At 38.1% G+C, this 12,627-nt stretch overlaps 1 long non-coding RNA gene across 1 annotated transcript in view; it reads left to right on the top strand.

Moving 5' to 3' along the window:
• The window catches only part of LOC117244799, a 72,782-nt gene extending 60,195 nt beyond the window's left edge, over nt 1-12,587 (top strand). Inside the window, exon 2 of the long non-coding RNA XR_004498563.1 lies at nt 12,285-12,587. This is a non-coding gene — a long non-coding RNA (uncharacterized LOC117244799). The remainder of the gene's footprint in view (nt 1-12,284) is intronic.
• Nucleotides 12,588-12,627: the final 40 nt, after the last annotated feature.

The raw sequence follows: 12,627 nt of genomic DNA, 5'->3' as shown, positions 1-12,627 counted from the left end.
GAAACAGATAAGCAAAGAGGGTAACCTGAATGTGTATTTTGTCATATTCCTCATAAGAACCTGTCACATCATAAAGGGCAGGAAATCAGGTGCTGTGAGGGCCTGGCAAGGCAGCTGAAGTGCACCTGGGGTAAGCACTCACATTAATGAATAGTGGCTTGAAACCCTTGAGAAGAGACTTTCTCAAACTCTCCTTTGGGCAGTAGGGGTGGGTGTAGTGCTGCTGCTAAAGAGCAGGAACCACTACTGCAGCAGCAGGGCTGATGCAATGCCAGCAGTTCACACACAGCTTCAGATTTCACGAGGTCACCTGCCCAGTAAAAGACGTGGTACAGCCTGGGAGCTGCAAGGGCTTACATGGAAATTAATTTTTCTTGCGGAGCCAGCAAACAGCCACTTGTTCAACAGTCTCTCAAGATGAAGTCAGAGAAGACTTGACACTTGTATTTACTATTTAGGAAAGCAGAGTTAGTTTTCCTCTGTTATCCTTTTTTTTTTTTTTCCTTTAAACAAAACATTTCTCAGTAATTGTCATTCGCAGAGCACGTACACATTGTAAGTTATTTTATCAAGCTGTCAAGTATGTATCAAGTAGGATACATAGACCAGTGTTCATTAGTGACCTCTAGAAACTGAACCCACTCTTGGCTGAAGGGTTCCCAAATAAACCTGTACTTGATATGGAAAGAAAGTCCAGGAAAATATTTTGGAAGCAATTTAATTATTCTAACAAAACCAGATTGCATTAATAACACCATTTCACCTCAATTTAGTTAAATATTTGGTATGACAAATCCCTGTGAGAAAGGTTTGCCATACAAATGCTAATTATGCTGCACTTTAACCTTTTACATTCTCCTTATGAAAAAGTGATTTGTTTTTCCCTCAGAATATCAAAAGTGAATGTGTATTAGAACACATGATTAGAAGTCATTTACTGAAATATAATGAGAGTCACACATGATAGAATAGTATTTTCAGCAGGATCAAAACATTAAATCTTTGCTCACTTGAACTCTGGGAGTTCATGCAGCCTGTACAGATGTTCTGATTTCAGTAGCCCCCACTCATGAGAGAAATGTTGGTGATAAACTGGCCTAAAAAGCCACCTGTAACAGAGCAGTGTAACAGGCTTTAAACCCATTACCCACAAAACCAATACTCGCGAAATAATTCAGACAAACCAAAGTTACATCTTCTAGTTCTGGCATGAACTAGCTCATGGTAAACCATACTCTTTTGTATTCTTTTCCTGCAATGAATCAGATGAGTGGTTCAAGTTTAGAGGAGTTGGGGATTCCAGAATTATCTGCGAGTGACCTCTTGGTTCTGACTGATTTACATTGAATGGAATGGATTCTGCTGTAACCTGGGAACATCAGAGTGGCCCCAGTTTTACCTAAGTGTTAGAATACAAAGGGAAGAAGGAAAGAATCATCAAATCCCAAACTCAGAGAAGCAAAAAGCCTGAGCCTTTGCTCAGCAAAGTCAGAAAATAATCAACACATTTTTTTCTTTGCTTATTATTCTTCCAAAATAAAGCAGAAGCTTCAACTTGCAAAGAAAACAGTACAGTTGAAGTGTTTGTGTGTTTTCCTGAGTGCTGTTAAATCAGAAGAGCAACAGATACTAGCATTCTGATAACCCTGCAATATCAGATATTAGCATCCTGATAACACACCCTCCAATGTAGTTCCATTAAAGTTATCACCATGACTTCCCCAAGATCCTTGAGTTGGATCATAGATGCCAGCACACCTCCCTGTTGCAGGAATACAATTAAAGGCCCTGTTTTATGAATAAACAGGAGAGCATCAGGCAGAAGTGAGACCTAGATTATTTCCATTTTCTTTAAACCTCTCTTACCTATTAGATATGGCACAGGCAGCTTTTTCAATATATGTATCTCATTACCAGAAAACAGTACATATTCTTGAAAGATCATAAATTAGAAGGGTATCTTAGAGTACCTGGTTTGTTTATAAACAGTGCTAATCCATTTCTCAAAACTAATTCCAATACTTGAGCATTTACTCTCAGCACCCAAACTGGGGTGAGGTTTACACAAAATTAACCATTAGTGAAGTCCCACTGTAGAGGTTTCAGGAACATCTGCAAGCTCATCCAATTAACAAAGATTGATGTGTCTGCTCCTTGAGTGACATCACAGCAGAGTTTGAATTTCTACTGATTCTAGATCTGTCCGTGAATGATTTGTCCTGAATTATTATGCTTTCTGTATTATTCTATTTTGAATTTATTTTCCAAAGAAGCAAATACTTATTTCAGAGCCCATTAAAAAACAATATATACCTGTAACAGCTTTGTAGTAAACAACTTTTACCTTGTCTTACAGAGAGAGCTGTATTACTAATTCTATTTCCTAGACTTCATTTAAGTTTTTATATAAAATTTCCTCTCTAAGCTATATGCTTCCTTTCAATAAAAACATTATTTGTACAGTCTTACAAAACTTAAATGATCACGTTTCAATAACGACTTTGCTCAGCAGAGATAAGGGAATAGACGCTTGTGTCACTGACAGGTGTAAGAGGTTAAATTTTAGCTGAGTGTCAGTATTGGTTTAAAGACTGTAGATGATGGTAGAGATAGGGCTTTTTCAGATCACAAATTCAATTAACTAATAGTGATTAATTCTCAGGGTAAGAAATCCAAAAACTTAGTTTTTAATACCCTGATATACATTTGAAATAATTATTGCAATATTTTATTATACTTCTCAGTTTGAGAAATACTCGGTTGTCATTAATATTGCTATTCTGTTCATTTTAATTAGAATATGCACCTGCTGATTAAAAGAAAATGCCTTGTCATTACTCAGAACAAGGAAAGTAAATGATGCTTTATATGAGCCTTGGCTGTAACACTGGTTCTTAAACCATGAAGGGGCACTGATTGATACTTTCACTGTAATGGTAATTTTAATTTGAAATATGCATTTGAAGTTGATAACACAAGTATCAGTTATTAAATTATTTGAAACATCTCTTATATAAAAAGTATGAGCTAAATTTCAATACCAACATTGCAGTTCCATAACTGCATGCATCTGAGAGCAAGAAATTCGTATCTATAAAGAGACTCTTATTTCTCAAACACAAATAATTAATTATAATCCCAGAATTAAATATTTTTGAATCACCTGAGTGGAGGATTGTGTATATACACACATTGTTGCCTGGTAAGCAGATAAGATGAACAAAGGATTTAAGAATTTGCTTTGAAAAAGTAATTTTTTTCATTTTCCTCTGGAAAAGGGTTTTAATATGAACATTTTTAGGGTGCTTAGGCAGCCATACTAGAGACTGCCATTTAAGATTTACTTCTTGATCAAAATAAGGGAGACTTGTCTACCTGCAAAATTAAGTGCCCCTCTTCAGGGCTGCTCTCTGAGTCTGGGATTTCTCCAGCCCAGGAGTAGCACCTTGCACTTGGGCCTGTGGAACCTCATTTAGATTCACCTGGGCCCATTTCTCAAGCTTTTGACTCAAAGTACCTCATTTCAATAATTATCTCACCACAAAGCCTGCAAAAGCAGCAGTACCATGTATTTTAATCAGTCTTTTCAATCAAGATTTTGTGTGTGTCAGGGTAAAGCCTAAGAGGAGGAAAGCACAGCCCAAGCCCTTTATATACTTCATGCTCAATTCACTGTTATAGGTTGCCACATGTGTAGGAATAAAAGTAAATTATTTTTTCCCCTCATTTGCTATAGGTACAGGCACTATCTTTTCATAGATAAAATTGGAAGATAAATATATGGTTGCCATGACAACCATAATAAAAAATACTGAGGTAAAAAAAGTCCTTCACAAATGTTTTCAAGTGATAAAGCTAATTTAAAAATTTTCACAGACAGCATTTGAAAAACAAGATGTATTGGGATATGAGCATGAAACTACAGAAGTGTTACTATAGTAACCCATGGTGTAAAGTACTATTCATGCAGTGATTATCCTGAGCAGATAAATCACCCTCATTAACAGTGAGGTGGATCTCTGCAATAAGTTGGGAGAGTAAATAATGTAATAGACTCTCTAGACATACTTATGTCATTACTGTCTGGAACAACACTTAAAAAAACCAATGAAACAAAACCGCAACCAACCAAAAACCAAAACCAAACAAACCAACCAAAATGAAAAATAAACAAACAAACAAACAAAACCCAAAAAACGAAGATCCTGAATATAACAAAAAACCCCAGCACAAAGATTTGGATTAACCCTATAATGAAGAAATAACACCTCAGAAACTCAAGAAAGCAGTTCTCCATATTTCTAATAGGCTAAACTGAATCTAGGCAGGACATCATGCTTTTTATTAAATTCATTTTCTTCCCAAAAAATTATTTAATGCAATCATTTATTTCAATGATTCATCAGTCCAAGATTTGTATTATGCCTTTGATTCTTTGACAAAAACATATTTCAAGAGTTTCTTGTGTGAAATGGCAACAGCAGAAATCAGCTGTTTTCATAGAATGAGAGAATCCTGGGTTGGAACCTAAAAGCTGGTCTTATTCCAAGTCCCCTTCCATGGGCAGAGATGTCATTCACTGGATCAGGCCCATCTACCCTGACCTCTTTGGTTGTCTTCATTTTCCTTAGACATGAACAACTTAATTTCTAGTTTAAATATTTCTTCTCAAGAAAAAAAATCACAGAAAATGTCTTAAATATATAGGATTATACAGATTTTTGCACTATCCTCATAAATTATATATTAAACTGCTGTATGCTCTGAATATTCTTGGAATGTAACAGCTACTGGAGATCAGGCTCACATTCATTTTAGACAGACACATAAGCAGCTTCCGAGAATGCTCCTCAGCAGTTCATCCTCAAATGTTAGCAATGGCTCCTGGGTGCCCAGTACTTTTCTAATGTCATATAAAATAAAAGGCTGCATGAATCACAACCTTCTTTTGTCTAATTAATGCTATAAATTTTAGATAAATTAGACAAATAGAAAAGCACGCTTCCTTTAAACCTGACTTTGCATGCTGAGACACCATATGTATAAATAATACATATATGATTAGAAGACCACACATAAAACTGCCCTAAATTTTTTCTATTCCAAACACATTTTGAGTTAATCTTCAGTAACTACAGACATAAGCAATATGTTAACAATATGTTAATATTATAAGAATAGCATGTAAATAAGCAAAGACTTTGGACAATAAATTAAATCTACCTTGAGAAAGGGCAGAGCTGTAGCAGAAGACACATGATCTGACTCCTGCAGCAGTCCATACTCGTCTCTCTGTGACCATATATCATGGCTTAACCTGGTTATCCAACACTTCCCAAAGCACAACCCAATTGCAAGTCCTCAGGCCACAGCAAATTCAAGTCAGTACAACTCAGATTATCTCCTTACTTTCCACAGTTAAATGTATTAACATTTAAGTGTGAGATACATCAAGATGTTTTTCATTGGAACAAAATAATGTGCAGAATTATCAAATTCACAAAAAGCATGGATACGGTGAGGGGGGTTGTGTCAAGTTTCTCCATTCCCCAGAAATAAGACTGGGATGGATCTCAGAGGCCTTAATACAAAATAAGAAAGAGTAGTTGATTTGCCTCATGCAGTACTTAACAATGCTATATTTTTTAAGCTAAATTTTTGTTCAAGGCCTATTTAAAGAGCAATTAAATACATTTGAAAACTGACTTTATAACATACATACTGCTAATGGAAAAACAACCATTCCACATAACTGTGATTTTTGGATTAGCTCACATTGGTAGTGGCACAATTCCAGAATAATACTGAAAGTGTAATTCAGGTAGTCAGCAGGAAGAGTGTATTCCAGCAGTAGCAGAAATATAGAAATGCATATATTCAAATAATACCTAGAAATTTATTACACAGCCAAATTAAACCTTTAAGTTTCAACAGGTATTTTCTTTGATACCTCAAAGAATATTTTTCACTTGCCTTTTAAAACTTCATTATTACCTAAAATATCAATTATAATAAGAAAACAAGTGAGGCATCATCAATTTGGAACAACACTCTCATTTAGCCCAGTGCTGTTCTCATTCTAATCAGAGTCTATGTATTTATCACAGTTTGCTGGATTTCTATTTATTGAATGCACGTGGAACACTATATATAAGCATCTTGATCTGGAGTGGGAACACCTGGATGTATTTCAATGACTGCTATGTCACTTTCCTTCAACAATACTTAAGTGTATCCTTGGACCCAAAGGACTGAGTGAAAAATTAAAACTTGAAATTTATTAATGATAAAAGAACCCCAAAAAGATTGGTTCTTACAAACCTTGTTATTCTTCTACTTTAAAAAGCGTTCAATAAATTATGTCCTTAGTAAAAATCTCCATGTTTGCATGGGACAGATAAGGAAATCAGAAAAACAATTACAAACAAGGTTCTTGCTCTCTCCTTGTGATCCTACTGCAATGCCAACTACACAGGCATTTAGCGAGTTGCACAACTGATGGTCCTAAGATACAAACTGGCAAAACCCAGACAATGCCCCACCAATCAGTACCCAGTAACATTAAGAGGTAATATAAAAAGGCAATTTTGCTAAGGTGAAAACCAAACATCTCAAATAGACTATGAAACAAAAAAGAAAAGGCAAAAGAAGAGGGGGGAAAAAAATCTTTCTTACTGACCAAACTTAAATACATCATATTCCCCTTGTATTCAAGTGATGGTGTACAACGCCATCCCCAAAACATCAACCAGAAACTCAAAAATTTTCTGATTGATAAACCAACTGCTTTTTATACACAAGGAACACATGACCAAATGATATATTATGAGAGGAAATATTAAAAGCAAAAAGATGGTATGGATAAAAATGGCAAAATATTACCTGTGTACTAACTTAACAATTGAACCTTTCTATAACAGTATTTTCTTTTCTCTATAAAATCACTCATACCATTTTCAAAGATGGATAGAATTTTTCAGTTCAATTTTTAAATTATTTTGTAATAAGAAAAAACCTAATTTATTTCCACCGGGGAAAAAATATAAGGTTCTACAAGAGAGGGCCTATGAAATATACATAATCCACTCACTCTCTTCTGATTTATCCTAATATTTTTTAATACATTAAGCTTTTGAGAAGATACCTCTGTATTTTTAAGATTAAGAAAGCAATTTGATTAAACTTCAGAACAGGAAAAATATCACTTATTACAGCTTTCAATTTATGTTTTATCCACCCCAGGTGTATGCTCAGTAATTTCATTTTGTAAATACACTGCTGAGATTTAACATGCAACAATTCATAACCTGGAGTAGCTAGGTAAGAAATCAATGAGGAAATGTGCAAAACTCAATTTGTATCTGCCCTTAAAGCTCACCTTGCTTTCAGTTGTAGTTTGGCATTTAGGAAAAAAAGTGGGAAATATCCACGGAAGTGATTTATCTGAGGGAGGCTGCTGGGAATTTCTTCTCTGCTTGAGATCAGGCCAACAGCTAGCTAGTTTTGAGACTGACAGCATTTCTGACCACTGAAAAGTAAGATCACCTTTGTGAATACCACCTTTTAAACCCAAGCCCGGGAACTGCTTGTCTCTTTGTTTCCAGCCTTGAAAGGCATTGGAGCTCTGGTATGGCTGGCCCACTCCCTCATGGCCTGTGCAGCTTGGGGGAGGCTGGGCTTGGCCTCCTGCAGCTCCTGGGTGGGGGATGGAGACTGCAGGAATTCCCCCAGCCCCAGGCCAGGCCAGGCTGCAGCCCCTCCCGGGAAACCCTCCAGGTCCCATTCCAACCCTTCCCAGGGGGACCCTTGGCCTTAGGCTGGGACCAGGCCATGGCTGCTGACATCTTGACGATACGCCCCCTGCCCCCAACCATGGCCTGCACAGATGGCTCCAAGCCGAAAACCATCTGGTCCTTCCCTGTGGCTGCTGGGCTGAGAGAGACACCTGAAATCCGGCATCATGAAGGCCTGCTCGGCTTCGGCCAGATTTAACCCTTTCACTACACAGATGAGACCTGCAGACTTAATCCCCTCTCACAAGAGAGGAAAGTGGGAGCTCAACACATAAAAGACAACATGAAATATCAAGGTCAGTAAGAGTCAAGCCTCAGATGGAAGGAGAATGAGGAGATGCTTTAATAATCTGAAATATTTTTTTGTTAGGCTCATGGAGATGGACAATAATGTTCTGAAAAACAACTCCTTTCATTCATGAAAGAGTGTTGGGGGGAATGTAGTATTCAAACTATAGACCTGAGCAAAGGTATCCATTGATGAAGCCAAGGAGATAGTGGAGTAGATGTGAACCCATGAGATGCTTGAACAGAGACAGAGCTGATGAAGACCCTTTGCCCCAACGGAGAGAAGAAAACTTCTGTTCCCAGAAATGATCACAAAGACAGATGAAGAAAACCTTTGCCTTGGAATAACTCATTCTTAGAAAACACCCCTTGAGTTCATGGCCCATGAATTCCTTTGAGTGATGTGAAAATGGGAGGACGGCATGACGGGAAGAGTTTTTTCCCGGGCAGCTGCCAGTCATGGAAATGAAAAGCCATGAGAAAACTGTTTCTTGTGGAGAACTCTCCATGGCATGACGAGAGAAAACTCCTCTCCCTACAGAGCCTGATGAAAAGACTGCTGGTCTCCTTTAAAGGACAACTTGGTACTCCTTTAATCCCAGGTTTTGTCTCTATGATGCCAGTTGGGAACAGAAAAAGGTTGGGTGGGAGGAGAAAAGGTTTCTGGAGGTTTTATTCTGGTTTCTTATTCTTGTAGTTCTATTAATAAACTTTCTTTATTCCTTTTAAGTTTTAAGCCTGTTTTGCCCTTCTCCTAATCCATATCTCACAAGAAATGAGTAAGTACTCTGATGATTTTAGCTACAGCTAAAACCACCATACCTTCATGAACTGTAGTTTGCTGCTTTTACAACTCAGTACTTGGAATTACTACAAGAGAGGAAACAGCAGTAGAACTTCTCCTGTGTGACATTCATATAGCAACAGCTTAAAGAAAATCTTGCTATCATTACAAATAACTACTTAGGTGACTCAGAGAAAGAAATGGATACTTGTCACACTATATTAGAAATGGTGAGAAGCATGACACTGACTCTCTTAGCTGCATTCTCCAAGAGAGCAAAGTTTTATTATCTCTGATCTTCATTTATAGACAGGTTCGAGAAGGTCTGAGAGGTAAAACTCTCATTGGTCATTAAACTTACACATCACTACTATTGGACAGTTGGAACTACACCCCCTGACTGTTTCTTGCAAGTAAACAAGAAGGATCCAAACAACACCTGCAAAGGTGTTGTTGTCCTTTCCCCAGAACTGTTGGAATTTTTCCTTATGCTTTCTCAGGCCAGAGTGAGAAGCTTGTGTGACTTAGTTTCACACAGGCTCTGTGTTCTTGCGTGCTTTTTGCATTTAGCATCTGACGCTGCTCTTGGCCACACTGGAGCTCTGGACTAGCTCTGCGGTGCCACTCCAGCACGGGCAGTGGCCAGGAGTGGGGAACTGCAGGGAAAAGTCAGTCTCACTACAGAACCTTCAGAGTGCCGATTCACACCGATCTCTGCCAACTCAGTCGTCATGGGTGGTGGTAAAAGGATGGAGGAGACTCTCTTGGTAGAAGTTCCCAGGAACAGGTTTATTAAGGAGAGGGGAGGAACACAAGGGTCACAGCTGAGAGAGTTCAGGACTGAAGAGAGCCCCGAGCACCTCTGTGCACTAGGTTTTATCCAAGGGGAGGGCACAGTCCAGGATCCAATGGGAGCTCACGGTGGGAGAGGTGAGGGGAGGAGGTTACAATCTCAGGGACCAATGGGGATACAAAGAAGGTAACATATCAACCAGTAAAGTACTGAAAAAGGGATGACATACATGGAAGGATCTGGGAGGAGAGGTGGGGTCTACAATGATGGATGGGGAGTTGGTGCAGGGTTAAGGCAATTAATGAGGAACATTCAAGAAAACTAGGAGGGGTTTACATGACAGACAACTAGAACCTACCAAAGCAATCAGTGGGGGAAAACCAGGAACATACCAACAGACAAAATACCAACAATTTCAACCGAATTAAATACACATATTACAACAAGCATCCACAGAAACTGAAGTAATGTAAGTTTATTCTTTTCAACCAAACAGATTTTAAATATTGCTAATCCTTTAGGAGAGGTGAGTACAGATTTCATATCCAGGCCATTTCCATTGAGTGTAAAGAGATTTATATCACATGCAGACCTGCACTCAGCTTGGGTAGGGGGATTGTTTATTACAATATGAATTGCATTTCAGTCCCCCAGAGTCATGGGTTATCACATTGCACTGACTACCATGCAAGTATAAAGGGAAAAAATTCCCTGCTTTAAGTTGTTTCCGTAACAGATCAGGCTATGAGAATTTAAAAATATAAGTGATGGCTGAACAAATGAAATTATTTGTCCAAGTTACAAAAGGCCTTTTAAATTTTTTTCCCAAAGAAAACCAGTATAATGCTAGTCTTTTGCATGGGAAAGTATTTTTATCTTAGTGCTTTTTTATATTTAAAAAAAAATTGGGAAGTGATGCTTCTACTTCTGTGCTGCCTGTAGGTGAACCACATTACGCTTTAATAATAAAGATAGTAACTCTCTAAAGAGTGAGGGAAATAATATGCAGCCTAGGGCCCTGCTTTCTTTCCCTAAACTTGAATTAGCAGGTGCTGCCTGGTTGTATTTAAATGCATCCTAAATGTTCTTAAGTCTTACTGCTTAGTGCTCTAATATTTTGGGCTAAGTTTCCACTGCTAGCAGGAATGTTTCACATCTACAGTTTTGTGCTACTTGCATTTATTAAATATTTATAAACAATTTTTCAACAGGAAAAGAGAATGAGAAATCTAGTCAGTGAAATTGCCTAAACATGTAACAGAAAGATTTCACAGAGTGTTTTTGTTTCAATAACAACTATATTTGTTAAAGGAAGTGCTAATATATCTGCTGTTTGGGTCCAAATTCAGTCTTCCACTGAAGTTTTCCCAATGATTTCTTCATGGCTGATTCATACTTGTGGACTGGACCCAAATAATATGAAGTTAATTTGTAGAAATCTGAAGGAATTCCATATAGATTTGCTGTACTTTTAGTTACTAAGTGTCCTGGGTTGATTATGATGTTAAATTGTATCCCCATTCATCCACCTAAGCCAGACACAGGTTTTGTATTCTTAAAATTTCATCTGAGTAAAAGTGAGTGGAGAAGAAGCACCGAGTTTGTTATCAGAGACTGTACTTGCTCCCCCCAGATCCCGGGACAGGGTTTTGACTACAGCACAGACAGACAACTAGGGACAGATCGCCTTGGCTTTCCAGCTAGCCAGAGCAGAGAGGTCTTCCTGGACTGTTTTCTTTCCCTTTCCTTGGAACAGATCAAACCTGCTCTGGACTGGGGACTTGGGAGAGCACTGGGAGCTTGCACCCGTGGACTACCAGGAGCCCAGCCTGGGCAGCGGCATTTTCCAGTGCCAGAGGGACTGATAACAGAGTGAACACCCACAGGAAAGAGACCCTCTGAAGTTTGTCATCTTTTCTTCAGAGTGGTGAGAGGTTTTGTAATTTGATATTGTTCGTTCTTGTGCTGGGTAGTGCTTTGCCTGTTAAATAAACAGGTTTTTTCCACTTCTCTCAGAGAAATCTCTTCCCGAACTGGTTGGGGGGTGGGAGAAAATGGCCACATGGGTTTGCTTCCCGGTGGGGGGCCCATTGGAGGTTTTCTCCCAAATTTGCCCTAAACCAGGACACTAAGAATTCGTAAGTTCAGCTGCTGCAACAGGGTGCTCTAAGTAGAACTGTCAAATAAATAACGTTGATTTTTCTTACAATAATAAGGAAAGTGTGCTCTTTGAAAGTATATTATTTCCACGAGCTGAAAGGTCATTTTCACTCACTCAAGAGATTTCAAATCAAATTTACCACTGATAATTCGTTTATGCCATTTCCATTTGCTGTATCATGTATTCCAAAGAAAATGTGATAAATTGCTTTTTACCATCCTCGGAAATATTCTTTTCAAGAAAGAGTATGCAGTGAGTAAACAGTGATAAATGTCTATTTGTCAATGTAAATACCTTGTGATGTTTACAACTTGCTATTAAAATAAAGTAATTCCATGTGGACTACAGGTATTATGTTGATATCTGTATGGTTGTGTTGTGAATTCATGTTGTAAATATTGGCTTTTCACAATTATTCTGATAAATATATATTATATGCTTTCACTATATTCTTTTCTCTCTTAGCAAGTTTTAGGCTTAGATAGGAATTCTGAATGATAAGGATATGTTTCCTCTGGACAAGGCAAGATAAACAATGGGAGGATCAAGCTGTGGAAAACAGGCTGTTATCAGCAGCAGAAAATGGAGAGCAAACTGTTATCGACGAGCCGGTACCAGGACACTGGCAGGGAGGAAAGCCACCCTCACAGGAAGGATAAGGGGGCCCAAGCCCTTGTCGGCCAATAACCATCTGCAGAAAGAAAACTAAACTCCAAAATAATGCCGAAAAATGATGACCAGCAAACTATATACTGACCAGCAAAAAAATAAAAATTGATCCAAGAAGGCGTAACTAGGGAGGGGACAT

This window comes from Parus major, chromosome 8 (assembly GCF_001522545.3).
Source record: "Parus major isolate Abel chromosome 8, Parus_major1.1, whole genome shotgun sequence".
In the NCBI taxonomy this organism is placed as follows: domain Eukaryota; kingdom Metazoa; phylum Chordata; class Aves; order Passeriformes; family Paridae; genus Parus; species Parus major.
The sequence above is the reverse complement of the archived record's forward strand: the minus strand, read 5'-3'. Positions and strand labels throughout refer to the sequence as shown.